We start from the raw sequence: 19,756 nt of genomic DNA, 5'->3' as shown, positions 1-19,756 counted from the left end.
ATGTGCCTCTTTAAAAAAAACTTAACTGGTGTAGTTTTTGGTTTGAAAAGGACAAAATTTTATTAAGGGTCCTAAGGACTCCATAGTTTCATAAGGAAGAGCTTAAAGGTGCAGAATCACTTAACATTTGTCTTTCTCCACTGGTGGTTTTTGTCAATAGCAAGGGCAGCAGCAGCTGGTGAGGCGATGTTGCTCTTCTGGCTTCCCAACACTGCAAATAGGGCTGAGTTGGTCTCCCAGCTTCCCATCACTGTGGGTCATTACCACTTACTGGAAGGGGAGGCTTGGGGAACTCAGTGTGGCATGGCACTTGGCAGTGGACCCGACCCAATCCAATGCTGCTGCTGCTGCTGCATGCCACACCACATGGAGCTTCTCATGCCTTGCCCCGCCCCCTTTCGATAAAGGGGGGGCAGCAACCCACAGTGTTGGGAAGCCAAAAGACCAATGCAGCCGCACTCGCACTGCCCCTCTGGCTGCTACTGGTAAGGGGGTCAGAAAAAAATAGTATGGGAAAACAAAGAAAATGCTTCTGGGTAGTATTCAACTAAGTTGTCCTATCAGTGCAAGGATTACCACTAGTGCAATGAGATTTCCATTCCATTCCTCTCCCTGCACCCTCCCCAAATCTGCTCTGCAGTGTTAGGAACTCTTAAAACAAATTTAGAGGGGATGCAGTGGAAGAAAAGGGGAATGTCCCACTGTGCAAGCAATAATCCTTGCACTGATGGGACCTTAATTTAGTGATATGTTGGATATCATACAATCTATTGATAGCAGGATTTCAACCTGTCTGAAATTTCTCTCACCAAGTAGTAGGAGCATCCAACCTGTGTTCTCCACAAACACCCTATTCAGACCTTCTGAATGTGTGTATCAGAATGAACAGCAGATCCCCATGCCCAATATCCATATATTAATTGGCTCTGCATGTACAGGCTGTATGCATAGACGTACAATCTAGTGTGAGTACTAGAGTACAGTGAGTACAGTGCGTATTTATGTACTTGGATATGGATATCTTTGCAGAGGATGCCTAGTCAAACTTTACCAACAACACAATCAAAACCATATCTATTCAGAAATAAGCCCTATTGAGTTCTATGGGGCTTAGTCCCTTAGTAAGTGTGTTTAGAATTGCAGCCTTCAGGGGCATCCATCTTTAGTCCTGAGTGCTCTCATCTAACATCCCCACAACACTAGATTCCTTTCTTCCTACAATGGCCTTCTGGTGACTGGCCTGGCCTGAGAGCACTTAAACCCTTTTTGCCAGAAGCAAGTTGGCTAGATTAAATGTTTCCTTCCCAGGCTCCATCTTTTAGCTAAGATTTCTATCTTAATTTCCAATCGGAGAAATGTTTTTGTTTGAATTGTATGCACCAAGCAACTGTGGTTGTATCATGCTTAATGACATCATTTGGGCCCACCCAGTGACATCACTTGGGCCTGCTCCTGTGATATCACTTGGACCTGCCCCATGACATCACTCAGACACACCCCTATGACATCACTAATCTCAGGGTTTGGGATGCTTCTGACCTGGCAACCCTAGAAAAGACAGAGATGTTATGTGACCTGAGTTCTTGAGTCCAGTAGGTAGGAGATGGCTTGTCATGGATGGGGTTGCACTCCTCTGGAAGGATCAGGTCTGTAACTTGAGGGTGTTCCTGGATTGCCACTGGAGGCTCAGGTGTCTTCAGCGGCTAGGAGTGCCTTTTTCCAGCTCCAGCTGGTTTGCCAGCTTCAAACCCTTTTGGACAGAGATGACTTGGCCACTGTACTCTGTGCTCCAGACTGAATTATTGCAATGCACTTTACGTCGGGCTGCCCTTGAAGACTACTTGGAAACTTGAACTGGTCCAAAATGCAGCAACCAGATTACTGTCTGGAGTCCCATTTAGATCTCATATAACCTCTGTTTTAAAATACTTGCATTGGTTGCCATTTGGTTTCCAGGCTTAATTCAAGAAGCTCACACTTGTATTTAAAGCCCAAAATGACTTAGGCCCCAAATATCTAAAAGACTATCTCTTTTCCTACAGACCCTCTCGGATGTTGAGATCAGCAGAAGGGGCCCTCTTGGTAATTCCACCACACTCAGAAGTTCAGGAGGGGTGGCCTGGAGGGGGCATTCTCTGACCCAGTGGAGATGGAACAGACTGTGCACTGAATGCCTCCATTACTCTAACTGCCTATATCTATTCTAATACCTCCATCTCTGTCCGAATTCCCTTTCCACAGAGGTACATCTGGCACCTTCACCATACAGCTTTTATTGTATGCTGAAGATGCACCTCTTCACCCTGGCTTTTGACACTTGAGAGATATATTTTGAAGACCTTCTCTGTTTGTGAATGTAATTTGTTTTAGTCTGTTTTTAATAATGTATTTTATATTGTTGTGACACACCCTGGGACCTAAATTTAATAACAACAACAAGAAGCTCTGTGTTCATTCAAGGTGTGTGATGGCAAGAAAACCCTCACGCTAGCTGCTCAGGCTGAAGGCAGCTGGATACATGATTTCAGAAGGCTTAAAGGGGGTGGGGAATGGGTAGATAAAAGGGAGATAGCACAGAACCAGTGCATGAACACCTACATAACTACATAACAATTCAACTTTCTGGAGATGTCACCTCCAAAGTGGAGGCGAGGAAGATGGCGACCTAGCAGGACGCTAAGTCTGGAGCTCCGCTTTTTATTTAATTTTTAGAGCTCTTATCTCAAGGCTAAGCAACTTGCTTTGCCTCACCAGAGATTTTATACCAACTATATTTTTCTCAAGACTTTCCTCCTCCGTCATCAATTACTGACTTATCTCGACATTCTTTTGCTCTTTTTGATCTGCGTCTGCTGAGGAGAGCCAATAATAGAGACCCCTTTTATGTGAGTCACTTTTTATTTTTCATTACGAATTTTTATTACGATCTTTAAACAAATTAAGGAAAAACAATTGCTATATCTCATTGCGAGTAGATATAGACCTGGCATATCCCCGTCGAATGACTCAGCATACTAATGCTTAAAGGGGTAGGAGTTTAGCTGATAACCAGTATGGTGTTAACGAGGAAAAACTACAAGGAGCTGGGTATTGAACCTTTATGTGAGCTTTCTAAAGACCTCTCACGAACTAAGCAGGCAAAATTACTCAGTTCTATTTCACTAATGAGACTAATGTGACAGCCCGTGAAGTAGTAAAAGTAAAAGAAGCTACGGAAGCTACGGAACCCCCTCCTGAATTTTCCTGTCAAGCTGCCCCGGTCCTGGACTGGTCAATTAATAACTGCTCAGACAAGCACTATGACTATGTAGATTATGTTGATCCATCTACTGTAAATCTGGCTCAGGAGTTAGACTGGGTAGAGAAGGCAATAAGTGTGGGGGATTTGGTTTCACCCCAGGAAAATCTGAAGTCTGAACAAAATAAATGCTGTATTACTCAGTTCCCCAGCACAATAGAAGAGTATGGTAAAAAGAAAGACCTGACCCAGCCTACTCAAATGGAACCTGATGAGGAGCTGGATAAGGAACTATTTGTTGGGAATATAAAAAATGTAGAGCCAAATGAACTATGGCTTTTTGAAATGACGATGATTTTGAAGCTGATTCTAATGTTTCTAACAGAAACAAATCAGCTTCTAACAACCCTAACGGAAGCATTTATAAAATCAGACCTAAACCATGGAGGGAAAGTTACAACCCCCCCTCTAACACTGGTTATAAATCAGAATGTTCAACCGAAATGTCCTATTAGAAGAGAAAATAAGAGAGCTACAACTAAGATGAAGAGACTATGCGCTACCTTGAAGGCCAATAAGAGTAAAAACATTAAAAACTTAAAAAGACACTGCAGATGTAATATGGATTTTAAAAAATTGTTTAAATTACTTGAGACTCCACTGGAACAGCTCAAAAAGACAAAATCGAATAGAGCTCCTCAGCAAGAACAGAAACAGTCTATAAGTGGAAAAACTGCACAAGCTCTTTTGGAAATTTCTCCCTTGCGTTCATATCCTAAGGATATACTACAGAACCAGCGGCTCGACCTACAAGACCCTTGGTCAATAAGGATTCAAGACTCTAAATCTCCCTCTAGATGGGTGAGAAATATGGAATGGTCTCTTGTTCTGAATCGCTCTAAACTAGCTATAGTTAATTATCCAAAACCAGCAGGATCCGTCACGCAAGAGGAGCGTAGGACGCACTTTCAAAATCTTTTGGAGAATATTATTCCAAATAGGGTCGATGCGGATGACATATCCCATATAGACTATCTATTCTATAATTACACTAATGCATGTGCCATTATATCTTTTATAGACCCAGGTAAAGCAATGTGACTGTTTAAATATAAAGACCTATTTTCAGCACAGGGTCTTACTATAGTAAGAGTTTTTGAGAATATAGCGCCACCGTTTCGGCTAGCTTTGTCTCTCAAAGCTGGAATACCCGAGCACTCTCTAAATTCTGGGTATAATTTGGACAATAATCTTATTGACTTATACTCGGAAGTACCATTGGCCCAACCTCGGATACCAAGCTCTGTGGCCCGACTGAACTCGGAAATGGTGGAATCTCCTGAGCTGCCTATTGTGGCACCAGACCCAAAGGTGGATCAGGAGCAGTTTGCAGAAGAGGAACAGAACCTCCTTAATATATTTTCTACCCTACCTACTGAGATACAAGCGGACATCTTTGCAAGAATATATAAGCTAATAGCTACTTTAAAAAGAATGTCGACGATTGGCAGGCCTGGTGAGGAAGCAATCGCCCAATCTTATGATTATGAAATCTCTAAGGCAACTTATATGGATGAGCCCATCCCTTCGGTGAATCTACTCCTGGAAGAGCCTGTTGTCAAAAGTAACGTTGGTTCAATCCGAACCGAAGCAGAAATTAATCTAATAGTTCCATCTTCGATACGAAGTTCTCCATTAATGAAGCTGCCCTCAAATGCCATCATTAGTGATGCTTCTAAAAGCACTACTGCTATGTGGACAGCCAGGAGATGGCTTGCTCCTCATGAGGAGGGCTCCCCGTCAAAACCCGTTAAGTCTATGAGTCATTCAACCAGACAGCTGCACCCAATAACTTCCAATGTTAGTAGAAATGACCCACTACTAGATAAAATTGAATGCTGGCAGGACTCCAATCTGCCACTTTCCACAGCCTTATGTCAGGATGCTGTATCATCACATCAAACCATTCGTCCCTGACAAGGTTTTAAGCAAACATGCTTGCACGTCCAGCTTCTATCTTGGAATATTGCTGGGTGGAGAAACAAAATATTTGATCCATCATTTGTAAACTTCCTTAAAACCTTTGATATTATTTTCCTCCAAGAGACCTGGCTTGGAGGAGACTTAGGCTTAAATGGTTTCTCTGCCCACTGCTTAGAGGCTGTACCTAGTAACAAAGGAGGCAGATCCAAAGGTGGCCTATGCACGCTTATATCCACCAAAATTTATGCGTCTATAATTAAATTGAACCCCCTTAAGGATCTTGCAACCTCCTTAATTATTAGATTTTCATGGTCGACTCTTCTTCTTGTCAATGTGTATCTTCCCCCTGCTCAAACAAAAAAATCAGCCAAAGCCAATATTGAAAAGCTTGGCAAATACTTACATAGTCTGTCAGCACAACATCCTGAAGCACTGGTAATTATAGCAGGGGACTTCAATGCTAGAGTCGGCCCGGATGATATAACTCTCTACTCTAGATTCCATATGGTACCACCTCTGGGGGATACTCTTGCATCCGTCCCAAATAGATGCTCGAGAGACAAGGGCATCAATTATGCGGGTTTCTGTTTAATGCAACTTCTAACTAAAATGAATTTAATATTAGTGAATGGTCGGGTTAATGGGGATTATACTGGAGAATTTACCTATCATGCAAGTAGGGGAGGTTCGACAATTGATTTTTTTATTATATCCCAGGGTCTGTTCCAGGCGGTATCATTGTGTTTGGTTGAGAGCCGACCGGAAAGTGATCATTTCCCTATAACTCTCCTCTTGAAATGTGGTAATCAACAAATTTACGCGGATCAAGAGCCAATTATAAATGCGGATTTGGAAATACACACATCACGTATTAAATGGCTCCCCAAAACAGAGAAAAATCTAAGAGACACATTAAATGCCAGCCAGTGCAAATCTCTTCGAAAACTTTTGCTTAATGCAACCTCAGTGGCAGCTGCGTATCAGGCCTTTCAGCAACTTTCTGTTGTTCTACAAAATACACTGCTCCGCACTCATAGCCATAAATTATTGAATTTGACTTCAAAATCAAAGCCTTGGTTTGATTCTGACTTTGTAGAGAAGAAAAAACATTTGATAACAGCTTATAAGAACTATAAAACTAATAATTCGTATGCCTCACTTTTAGAGTATCTAGAATTAAAGAAATGCTTTAAACATCTTATAGCCTGGAAAAAGAAACTTGCCCTGAGGGATAACTGGCAACATTTGATCAATGCATCGAAATCAAAGGATTCTTCTCTATTTTGGAAACTGGTTGTCCAGGGATGGCCAACTGATCATTCCAATGTAGATTGCCATATTCCAGTTACTACCTGGGAGAATTATTTTGCTAAACTCTATATGTGAAACCAGAACTCTGCCCTTGAGCCCAAACTGACTAGATCTAACCTGCCGGCCTGGTCATCAGTTTCCACAAAGGAAATTATTTCCCTTATAGCTAGATTAAAATCTAACAAAGCCCCAGGTGCGGATAATATTCCGGCAGAAGTTTTTAAAGCAAATCCTGATTGGTGGGCTCCGATATTAGCGGTGCTATTCACTATGATAGATCAGTCAACTCTAATTCCACCAGATTGGGGCCTTGCAATAATAGTTCCCATACATAAAAAAGGCCCTAGAGATAATCCAACTAATTATAGGCCGATCAGTTTACTTACCATTATTAGTAAGCTCTATGCCATCCATCTCTATGACAAACTCAAAGAATGGGTTGACCAGGATAATAATATAGCAGAGGAACAAGCTGGTTTTAGAACGGGGCGTTCTAAGTCAGACCATATTTTTGTTCTACAACATCTAGCCAATGAGTATACTGCTTATCTAGGAGGCTCCTTGTATGTATCTTTTATAGATTTTAGGACAGCCTTTGACTCTATATCTAAGGAACGGCTATGGGAGAAATTAGAGGCCACTAACATTGATAAGAGATTACTATGTTTAATACATGGCCTATATGCTAATACCTGTCTACGTGTCAGGTGTAACAAGGCAGGCCATCTAACAAGACCTATATTTACTTATAAGGGGGTGAAACAGGGATGTATACTGGCCCCCCTTCTTTTTAATCTATATATCAACTCGTTAGTAGATAGTCTGCACAGGGTGCGCTCACATTCACCAAGTTTGAATGAAAAGTCCGTGCCCATTCTTATGTATGCTGACAATATAGCCCTGCTATCACGCTCATGTGTGGGCATGAGACGTCTTCTGGCAGCACTTGCAAATTATTGCAACATTGAGTCTCTGTCAATTAACTACGACAAAACAAAAGTCTTGGTATTTTCCAACAAAAAGCCTAAACACTTAAGGTGGATTCAGAAGCACCCAATTGACCAAGTAGAAGTCTTTAAATACTTGGGAGTGACATTTCAATCTAAGGGATCCTGGGGTCCACATTTAAAAGCTGCTATATCCAACGCCCAAAGAACCACGAGAGCTCTTCTCTCCTTTTATTATAACAGGGGTGGTCAATACCTTCCTGCAGTAATTAAGGTATTTGTTATGAAGATCATACCTCAGCTATTATATGGGGCTCAAGCCAGTACTTATGAGAATTATTCTCCCCTTGAAGCAGTGCAAAATAGCTTTCTTAGATCTGTGCTGGCTGCCCCTTGTTGTATTCCCAGCAATATTCTCCGGTTGGAGGTAGGGCTCCCTACTATTGAATCATGTGTTTGGTCATACAGAATTAATTCCTGGCTGAAGATGATATTCACCCCCGTGGGTCTGACACCACTCACACTTTCGGATGCCTTCCAATCTAAGTGGAAGAAGATGATCAATGCTAAAATATCAAGTTTAGGATTTTCCCTGCCAATGATTATTAGTCTGGGTTATATAAAAGCTAAAGAAGTCATAACACAACGGATACGAGATGTAGATCTCCAGGGTCATCTGCTGCTGATCACCAAGCATAGATACAATCCAAGGCCATTTGTAATGGCTCCTTATTTAAATACTTTAACCTTACCTAGATTTAGAAGAGCCTTTACATGGGCAAGGTTTAATATTCTTCCATCGGCTCTAGTGGAAGGGCGTTATAAAAAAATACCATATAAAAATAGATTGTGTCCGTGTGGTAATGAAGAAGTAGAAACGATCGGTCATGTACTACTCTTCTGTCCTTTTTACAGAGATCTTAGACCCCATCTGATTTCTCCCATTCTGCAAGATCTCCCTGGTAGGTCTGAAACTTTTTATGTAGATTATCTTTTATCTGACTATTCCCCATTGATAACAGCTAAGGTTGCCAGCTTTTGTTCTGCTGCTATTCTTTGTAGAAGATCTTTGATAACCATGGGGTAGAGATATTTGTAGTTTAACTTTTAATTGAAACTTTTAACTGATCAACTGTTTTTAGAGTTTTAAATGTTTATTGTATTTTGCTACTTTTACTGCTATGTATTAATTTGTATGTATGTGTTTTGGTCTATGACCGTAATAAATAATTGGAAATTGTCACCTCCAAATGTTTAAAACACAGAATTGTCTTTAAAAGGAAATCACCCTGGAATAGGGCTTTATATTGACCCTCCCTCCTGCCTACTAGTTCTGTGCATCCATTCACCTAAAATTATGATCCTTTTTTTCACATGATTTTGGCTGCAGGCAGAAAGCCTCCATTCGTGCTAATGGAGCCACCTTAAGAGCTTTCAAAGCAGCTTTCACATGTCCTATGCCAACCTAGGGTGATGATGGGTTGGTCTATGATTACGTAACAACTGTTCATATGATTTTCCTCAGTTGTAGCAAAAATGATAACTTCAGCTTGGGCCAAAGCTTTGCTTGATAGTTGGTATCATAGAAGTAATATGGGTGCCCAGCTAGGGTGCCAAAAGTTCCACTTCAAAGTGCTGACCCAGGACAAATGGCCCAACTATCGAAAGGAAACTCGAGTTGTATTGCCCTGTCTTGTTGTATCCCTGCCTTCCAACAATTCATCCAATACGTTGTTGAACTCTGTTATACCATTAGCCATCACTATGTGATTTTAACAGACCAAATGTGGGAAACCCCTATTTTTATTGTTTTAAATCTGCTGCATATCATAAATTTCATGTACTCTTGGGCTGCCACTACTTATTTTCATAACAGTGTCTGTGTGCTTTTTTAGCAGCTGCCTTACAGGCATAAATCCAATGGGTTCAACTTTCCACACCACTGGATCTCTTGCATTTTTACTTGCCTTGCAAATGTTAAATGCACAGAATCTGTAACCCCACTGCCCTTTATTCAGATGTTTCCTCTTAAAGACATTTCACATGGAGACTCTTGGGCTAATCTAACTGCTGGCCAAGTACTTTCTACAAGAAGGCTTGTTATCAAAGAGGCAAATATTTAAGCAGCAGTTAGGCTGAAGCTGTTGAAATCTCTGCTGATTCAGTTCCAACAAGGCAGCTATAACCAGGACTATTCTGTTTAATTAGGGATCTAAACTTGAGTATTAAAGCCAGAGCAGGGAGCCTTTTTATCCTGTTAATGAGGTGGATTGGGAGACCTTTCTGTGTAAGGTAAAGGGGAGGGGGTTAAGAAGCAGTGGATGTAAACTTGTACAAAACAACTAAACAGGCTGTAAGACTCTGCAACACTGAATAATACCACCCAAAGGGGAAGGAGAGCCTCAGCCACGTTCTGTGAAATCAGAGGCAGAGAAGGAAAGGGTAGATCACTTTAGGAATACAAATAACCAAAAAAGGGCAATAGGGGTGGTATATGAAGCTTAGACTAGGGATGGAAGGACCTGTCAATTTCAGTTCTCTCAGTTTCTCATTTTTCCAATCTTTCAGTTCTCCATATTTCTGCAGCAATTTGCAAATTATTATTTTTTAAAAAGAAAAAAACTCATGAAAATTCTTCAGCATTTTAATGTGAATTTCTCTTAATAAATACTTTTATATGCATTTTTGACTAATGTACACATCTTCGCAAATAACTTTTCCTAATACATTTGTATGTTATTTTCACTAATATAGTCATTATTATGTACACTTTCCCCTAATGTGCATTTTTGTAAACATTGTTTGGTTGGAGACCTGCATCACAACATTCAGATAGGTGCGAAAATCTTTCAGTTATCATATTCAGTTATTGGGAGAGGCGTTTCATCAGTTATTGTGGTCCCAAGCCGTGTAAGGCTTTATAGGTTAAAACCAGCACCTTGAATTGGGCTCGGAAACATATAGGCAGCCAATGCCAGAGGGCCAAAATTGGGTTTTGGGAATGAAAACAACAGAGGAGAACCATGACCACCTCAAGGAAGAAGGGCACACTGAAAATGTAGAGGAAGTAATATTATACAACCATAGTGTGAAATCAGATATTTATTGGGACATATTATGAAGAAATATTTATATGAGCATGACTATCAAATATGTTTATTATTTACACAACCTGTAAAGATATATATAGTGCAATACTATCCTTACTCAGAAGCAAGTCCCAATGTATTCAGTGGGGCATACTCAAACAGGGAAGCGTGCAGAGAACTGCAACCTCAAGTGATAAGGAACTTCATTCACACAACCCAAAATTCAGAATCATGCCAGTTTAAGCTGTTTTGCAACTGTTTATACTTGTTTTTATGGTTATTGGATTTTAAAGGGATTTGTTTCTTATTGTGAGCTGCCTTGGTTTCCAGTCTGCAACCCTGCCTCACAGGGTTGTTGGAAAGACTCCATACACACACACACACTGGAGGTGTAAAAATACATACACTCCATATAATAGTTTATTGTCAAAACCAGTTGGTCATTGCAGAACATTTAAAAGAAAAATAAAATCAGTATTAGTTTCCTCCATAATAAACGCAGTGATACCTAAGTAAGCCCTACCTAATTGCTTTACAAAATAGGACTGGAGGAGGAGTGAAAGATATACAACACAAACACAATTCTTTGCTATGTTTACTCAAAGGTCCCATAAATTTACAGCACAATCCTAATCATGTCTACTCAAATGTAAGTCCTATTGAATTCAATGGGGTTTACCCTGGGTATGTGGGATTAACACTGCAGCTTTACTCTCAGAAAAGTCAGTATTGGATTAAAGATTCATACTGGGAACATTTTCAAAACACTGCCCTCTTCAACAGCCCAGTAAAATTTAAATTTGTTTGACTCCTGCACACAAGAGAGAAAAAGACTACAAGCTATACACTTAATAGATAAGATTCTCAGAAAAGCAGAGAAAAACACATTTTCTGACTTGCAAAGGGCTCCAGTTACTGCCTTGTTAATCACAACCCTGACTTCACTTATTGGCTACAAACCTGAAATAGCAGGATTAGAGCAGCCAGCTACGAGTTCATTTAGCTGAAGTTGTGGGGGGCTGACATTTTGGTATATATCTTGGTAACCAGACCACCTAGAAACTTTTTTAAAAATGAAAGCTGAGAGTCCAGAAATTAAGGTGACTCACCTGGAGACCCAGAGAGCACCCCATAAATCCAGATTCTCTGAGCAAAAACCGGACATGTGACAACCCTAGTCTTTTCAGGATTCAGCCTCCATTTATTGGGCTGCATCCAGCCCATCACCACTTCCATGCACTGGTCTAACATTTCAACTGCCTTTTCCATTTCAGATCGAGTGTCACCTGCATATTGGTGACACCTCACTCCAAATCTCTTGATGACAGCTCCCAGTGGCTTCATATAGATGTTAAATAGCACGGGGAACAAGATGGAACCTTCAGGAACACCACAGGAAAGATCACATGGCATCAAACATATCTTCCCCTACCTTCCATCACAGGGATGGCAATCCCACTCCCATCCCATCCCATCCCATCCCCATCCCAGGACTAGATACATACTTCCCTGACCTTCCTCTAGTTAAACAAAGGAATACAGCATAGTCTAGTGGCAGGAAATATCAAACTAGGAGACACTCAAACAAACAAAACTATCAGATGGGGCTCATACCCCAGCTCATTCAAGGCACATGACAGCTAGTTGCTCAGGCTGCAGGTGGCTAGATAAGCGATTCTAGATGGTTTAAATGAAAAAGGTGTGTGTGTAGGGGGATGGAGACAGTGCACAACTCTCATACTATCTAATAAGTTGTTTTTACATTAATCTTTGTAATGTGTGTTTCTGGATGGATTTTTAAAGATTTTCCCATAAAAATTTGCCTGGAAACAGGACAGGATTGACTTAATCCCCATCCCCTCCGAGAACTGGGATGGACCTGACTTCAGTGGGTCTATCCATCTCTGCCTGGGACATGCATTACTTTATGTACAGCTTCACAGACACTACTAAACCCCAGTAACCTGGGATCATTTGAAAGGCCTAGAGTGGTGAACAAGAGTGAAACTATCCATCAGAATATATATTATGTAAGAGACAGTGTGCTGCAGAAATGAGATTAGGCTCTTCTTATGTCTTTGGCATCTAAGTGCTGCCCTAAATGTGGCCCTTTGTGATGTTTGTGGAGAGATGCTTTAGTCTCTTTGTGTTTAATTCTCTTGCATTATAAAGCTTTCCACTCTTTTTTTGGTCATTAGTATATTTTGTGCATCTTGGAGGTGACCTGAAGCATGTCCTTTGAATGTCTTACAGCACTGTTTGTTCTTGCTGATCTGAGATGAAAGCCACTCTGGAATTTCTAATTTCTGCTTTTGGGATTAAAATGCATCATGACAAGACACTAAGATGGTGTTATGCTTTGTAGTAACAGCTGAACAGAATTCATTTCAACCCACATATTCTCCCTCCTTTATTTAGGACCACACACAGAACTGACTGCCACTGATCATGCTGGCAACTCATCTAGTCAGTATTATACTGTCTTAACTATCAGTACAGCTGTTAATATTTCATGAATTTGTCTAGTCCTAACTCCCATGACTCTGAACTGAATTTGGTATTTAGGTATCATTTATTTGATATTCAACAAGAACTGATCACTGCATTGGTAGTGGTACATATACTGTAGTTAATTAACAATGGCAAATTAAAACAATGGCAACATCCTCTTACAAATAACATGAGCTACAGAGTAGTTGGCACTTGGATTTAATAGAGTTGATGACATTTCACCAATGACAGCTAAGACTGTCACTATTTTCGGATGGGGTTCAATTATATACTGGCAAATCCAGGTTGCACAGTTACAGTTGGTTGGGAGGTCTTGCACAGCAAACCTGATTCCCCAAAAGATTGGACTTTTTGCAATAAAGAAAGTGATGGGAAAATACACATGAAAGGGTGGAATAACACTTGCTTTGACACAGCATCATCTAACCTCTAACTATAACATCCAGCCACAAACAAATCAGAGTGGATGCTTATTAAATAGCCAGCATCACTAACCTCCCTGCAAACAAATCAGGATGAATGCACAATAAACAGGTTATCTGGAAGTGCCCCAAGTCAGAATTGCTTTTCTTTACCTATGAACAAGTCTTGATCCATGGGAAAGAAAAATCTTTTTGTTTACTTTGTGTTGTGCAAGGTTTTAACTCCAAGATCCTCAGCAGACCACTATTAAATGGAATAATAAAGTAATGGAAAATAAACTTTTCACAGGTTAATAGTACCCAGCAGTTCAATGGTGGTGTTGCAGTTGCAGTGGCTCTAAGCCAAATAACTTTATCTTCAAGTTCTTACCTGCTCATATGCTTCTGCCTTATTGAAAAGCATTGCTACACAACAGAGCTATTGATATGTATGTTGGAAATGACCCTATCTGTCCTCCAAACACTGTGCTTGGGCTGCCAAGAATATAATTCCCTGTCTCTAATATATTCGTGTACACCTTTGTTCTTTGGCAGATTACAATGTTATAGATCCAAGCAAGCTGATTGTGTTCCATCAAATATATTTGTTACACGAGTGTCTTTGCCTGTTGGGTGCCCTCAATCTTCAAGGTGTACTACCCATCTCCACATAGTTCAGGGATGGGAAACCAGTGGTCATCCAGATGTTATTAGATTCCAACTCCCATCAGTCCCAGCCAGCATGGTCAATAATCTGAGATGATGGGAGTTGAAGTCCACTAACATCTGAGGGAGGTCAGGTTTCCCTATCCCTGATAACGCTCATGCTTACTTTGGTCCCTTTTAGTTCAATACAGAAAACTGTCTGCCCCACACCTCTGGCAGGTTGGTAGGCTTGTAGTAAATAAGGAAGTGAACATTTTATGTGAGGTTTCTCTGTTGCCACATGAAGACTCTTTAGTCTCTTCTTGGTGTGAATGTGTACAGAGGGATCATAGTGGTTTCGAAATGCTTGCTGGTGGATGTCTCACTCAGATTGTGGCTATTTGTGTTCAGGGCTGCAACTCTCTTGCTCCAGTCCAGAATATAAACATATGCCAATTTCCTTCTGACCCAGAAAACGTACACAGCTGCTTTAACTTTGCCTGACCTTACCCACTCTATCTCATAGGGATTGTTTGGCGTATGAAGGGAACAGGCTTTTCATTGTTTCGCTACCCATAAGAAGAGCCCTGCTGGATCAGCCAAAGATCTGTCTAGTTGGCATCCTGTTTCCCACAGTGGCCAGCCAACATGATGCATCTGGGAAGCCCACAAAGAGGACCAGAAGGCAACAGACCCTCTGAGGCATACTGCCTCTGAACATGCAGCTTCCATTTAGTCATTGATTGACCTATCCACCACAAAAATCTCAAGCTACCAAAGCATTTGAGGATTGGAGACAGGGAGAAAGGAGGCATATGCAAAGGACTTGTCACCTTTTTCTTCTTTTCCTATTCAGATTGTACTGTTACCACATAAATAAGTATAATAAACCAATGCAGAATATAAGAGAGAAAGGAATAGTGCAAAGATCCTGAAATGCTTATGTTGGGCTCCTCCAGAACCATCCTTTTTATTGCACATTCATGATGAATTGTGCTCATGATGCTATTGGGGTGGTCACACTGCTTCATTTCCAATCAGTGCATACCCCTTGCAATTTCCTGCTGAAATCCTGTAACTTTTTATATCACATATGTTCTGGTTTATTTTTGTTCCACATTTGTTGTGCTATAACCTCTCCGGACAGCAATAATCTGGCAGCAATGAGGACGCATTGCAGAACAAATAAAAGCAGAAGAAATCCACTACTAATGCACTAATTTTGTGTAGAACATGGCGCAGAATATATCTGCAATGAAACACCAGCCTATTTCTAGCTGATGTTCTGTTCCCAATCTCTAATTTTGTGTGGATGTTTATGCTGGAACACACACACACACACACACAAGGTGAAGTATATGCTATCCTAGTTGGATTTCTTTAACTTCACTTCTTGGCTATGGTCTGTTGCTCAGTGTTAGAGCATCTGCTCTGCATGCAGAAGGTCCCAGGTTCAATTCCTGGAATTTTTAGGTAGGGCTGGGAAAGAACCCTGCCTGAAATCCTGAAGTGTTGCTGCTAGTCACTGTGGACATATACTGAGCTAGATGGACCAATTCATTTTGTATTTCTGAGCATGTTATATACTTAGACAGCTTTCTGTGTTCCTATAACATTCTCAGAAATATGAAGTTGTCAGATTAGCTGAGAATGGACATAAATAGTAAATTGAAGAAGCTTAAAATAGCACTTCCTGCTCATAGAGTATACACTTTCAACTCTCTTAAAAGCATAATCATTAGAAAAATTATGCTTTTGAGAGAAAGTCCTGTCCATGCACAGGATTTCTTTTCAGGGGTTAATAGGTTGCAAGCTATTAATCACTAAAAGCTCATCCTGTTCATGAACAGAACTTTCTCCCAACAGCACAATTTTTCTAAGCTTGAATTTCTGCTTACAGATTAAGAAATTGTTGGAATATGAGAGAGCAGCCCCCAAAGGAGGTGGGTGTCTGTTGGAAAGAAAGGTTTCCACATTTTCTTAAAAAATGAAAGTAAATGGACACAGATGGACTTGTATTTTTATTAGTGGTACACTTACTTTTGACAGATCTCAGGGTTTCCAGTTGTACATTCATCATCTAGACAAGTAAAGGTATTAATGTGCATGTTTGCTTAGAAATAAGCCCGAAGATATTTTTAAAATGAATCGTAGCACTCCTGCTGCTAAAGATGCCTAGGATGGTTAATGTTTACAGTATGGGCCTTTAAACACTGAACATTTGTAAGTAGAACTCGTCTCACTTTTAACGTGGTCACATCTTCACTGTTTTGGCCCAATTTTGTACATTATTGGACATAAGAAGGACCCCTGCTGGATCAGATAAAAAGCTCTACTCAAGCATCCCCTCAGTGGCTAACCAGATGCCTGTGGGCAGTCCATAATCAGAACCAGAGCTTGGAAAAGTTACTTTTTTGAACTACAACTCCCATCAGCCCCAGCCAGCATGGCCACTGGATTGGGCTGATGTGAGTTGTAGTTCAAAAAAGTAACTTTTCCAAGCTCTGATCAGAACATGAGTGCAATAGCATTTTTCTCACTAGTGCTCCCCAGCAAGTGGTGTTCAGAGGCCTACAGCCTCTGATACTGGAGGTAGTGCACAGTTTAGCTACCATAGTTATTAGTCACTGAAAGCCTTATCCTTCATGAATTAGTCTAACCCCCTTTTAAAGTCACCCAGGTTAGTGGCCAACATCTTGTGGTAATGAATTCCATAGTTTAAGTATGCCCTGCATAGGGATAGGAGAGAAGTCCAATCCAGTTCGCATTTAAAGGTGAATTTACCTAATTTGCACTTTCTGAAACAAGATGAGAACAGAAACACACCCATTCTTCAAAATCCACACTTCTCTGAATTTTGCAACAGTTCTCCAGCCAGGTAATGTGCACAAAAATGCATCTAATAGTGAATATAACATGCAAAAATGCATTATATTAGGCAACATTGCTTTGAAACAATGTGTTTATTATGAGAAATTCACACTAAAATGCTGGTGAATTTTGATGAGGACTTTTTGTAAAAAAAAACCAAACAGAAACTGATGTGGAAATGTGGAGAACTGAATTTACGATTTTAAAAAGGAGAAAAAGAGAGACAAAAATTGACAGATTCTTCCATCCCTGGCTCTATGTGAAGGGGTACTGCCTTTTGTCTGTCCTGAATCTTCCCACATTCAGCTTCATCTCATATATATTAAGATGGGGAAAAACTTATCTCTGTCCACTTTTTCCATGCCATGCACAATTTATTACACAAATGTGTTCCCTGTCTTCTGTAGTTGTAATCTTTCCTCACAGGGGTGTTGTTCAAACCCCATTATCATTTTCTGAACATTTTCCAGCTCTACAGTATCTTTTCTTGAGGTGTGGAAATCAGAACTGTACACAGTGGGCGATATTCAATTTTATTCATAGTAATTTAAGCCCATTACTTTCAATGGCACTACTCTGAGCATGACAGAAGCTGAACTTCACCCAGTATTTGAAGTGCAGTTGTACCATAGATTTGTATAAAGGCATTATGATACTGGCAGTTTTATTTTCAATCCCATTCTAATTATCCCTAACTTAGAATTGACCCTTTTCACAGCTGCAGCATACTGTATCAACATTTTAACTGAGCTATCTACCATGACTACCAAGATCTCTTTCCTGCATAGTCGCCAGTATTTGCAATTTTACTGCCCATTCACCCAATTTTTAAAAATCCATTTGGAGCTCTTTGCAATACCGTTTTGTTCTTACCACCCTGAATAATTTGATGTTTTCAGCAAACTTGGCTACCTCACTGCTCATCCCTACCTCCAGGTCATTTAACAGCAAGTTAAAAAGCACAGATCCCAATCCTCAGGGCACACCACTTCTTACATCCCTTCATGGGGGGAGCTGTTCATTTATTTCTACTCTGCTTTTTTCTACCCCTGGGGAGATCAGGACTGAATTCCATGGCCGGTGAATGGAGAATTAAATCTTGCTGGGTGTTGCCTCACCAGTGTGCTTCCTGTGGGGAATGTACTGGTGAAGCATACCTCTCTTCCCTCCACAGCAGGCCAACTTGGACTGATGGTTGGGTGACCCTGCCCACCTATCAGAGTTGGCCCGCATGGTGTAGTGAGATAAAGATCTGCTCTGCTGGGCCAAAAAGGTTCCCTACCTTCAATGGAGATGTTAAATTGAATAGGGGGCAAATAGCATCTTGCAGAACCCCACAGTACAAGTGCTGAGGGGCAGAAGAGCACTCGCCCCAAGCTTCTCCCTGGACATGACTGCTCAGGTAGGAATGCACCACTGTAATACAGTGCCTCTGATATCCATCCTGACCAGTTGGTCCAGGAGGATACCATGGTCAATGGTATCAAAAGCTGCTGAAAGATCAGATAAGAGTAACGGTAATGTTCCACCTGTCCTTCACTTAATAAAAGTTTCTCATCCCTGGAACATCCCTGGAAGCTGCCTTATACTCATTCAGACCATAGGTGTATCTAGCTCTAGTCTACACTGACTGGCAGGGGCTCTCCAGGGTTTCAGACAGGAGTCTTTCCCAGGTTAGGCAACCAAGGCTAATTCAGTCCTAAAACCAGGCCTGTACCAAAACTGTGTTATGGAAATAAGCAGAGATACTCGTTTGAGCTCCATGTGTGCCAGTGTGTGTATTTACCTAAGTAGCAGGCTTTTACCCTGCACTTAGATTACTGAGTCTTAAGACTTAGTAAAATAAGAAAAGCGACTTTATTTATAGAAATACATACTAGATAGGAAAGGCATAGTAGATAGGAAAGTTCTAACTAACTAAGTTGGAGGCACAATGCCCAGACTTGGGTATTGTCTTCGTGGCTCAGGAGAGAGAGAGTAAAGACAAAGATGTCTCCTCTCTCCTTGGCCATTTGAAGAAGAAAACAAAGGAAGGAGGAGCAGGTCAGCTTCCCTGAGCATATCAGTTTACAATGGAAGGAAGTTAGGTAGAGAAGAGCACAGATAAAGGTAGGCAAGCCTAGCCAGCTGGAGGACCCTAACTCTATGTTCCTTCTGGAACACAAACAAAAGAACCCAGACAGGAGTTGCTCTTGCCCCACTTCCAACAAAGTGAAGCAGGTCTAGATAATCAGAGTAATCCAGGAACCCTTACAGTTGCTCCAGCACCCTCTCGAGCACCTTCCCCAGAAAATGGCTGGTAGTTATTAGACATCAACAGGTGTAAGTTGGTTGTTTTTTTTTAAAGGAGCAAACTTACCACTGCCTTTTTAATGGCAGTGGGCACTGCCCCACCATGCAATGATGTGCTCACAACACTCTGGATTAACTTGGCCCCTCTCAATCTAGTTTTATGCAACCAGGAAGGGCAGGGGTCTAGAGGGCACATACTCAGACACATTGCTGGAAGCATCTTGTTCACATAATCAGACTCATCAATTGGAAATGATTCCATAACACTCCACCTGTTGAGCCCAGGCCCTCTCATGAGGAGCGGGGAGGGGGAAGGCATGAGTTTCAGGTGCCACAGCAGTTAGAAAGCCAGTTCCAGTTGTTGTTGAGGCTAGTCCCGACCTTGAGGAGGAGAGTGAGCTTGCCGCCCCGTCAGTTCCCACGGATAGCCCTGCCCTCTGAGGAGACAGCCCTCAGCCTCCAAGCACA

General features: G+C 41.1%; 1 long non-coding RNA gene across 1 annotated transcript; it reads left to right on the top strand.

The window, feature by feature from the left end:
• The first annotated feature begins 2,656 nt into the window (after positions 1-2,656).
• Positions 2,657-14,718, top strand: LOC133386641 (uncharacterized). Its single transcript, XR_009763224.1, has 3 exons — positions 2,657-2,885; positions 8,395-8,441; positions 14,652-14,718. It is a non-coding gene; the product is annotated as an uncharacterized LOC133386641 (long non-coding RNA).
• The last annotated feature ends 5,038 nt before the right edge of the window (positions 14,719-19,756 follow it).

This window comes from Rhineura floridana, chromosome 6 (genome assembly GCF_030035675.1).
Source record: "Rhineura floridana isolate rRhiFlo1 chromosome 6, rRhiFlo1.hap2, whole genome shotgun sequence".
In the NCBI taxonomy this organism is placed as follows: domain Eukaryota; kingdom Metazoa; phylum Chordata; class Lepidosauria; order Squamata; family Rhineuridae; genus Rhineura; species Rhineura floridana.
The sequence above is the reverse complement of the archived record's forward strand: the minus strand, read 5'-3'. Positions and strand labels throughout refer to the sequence as shown.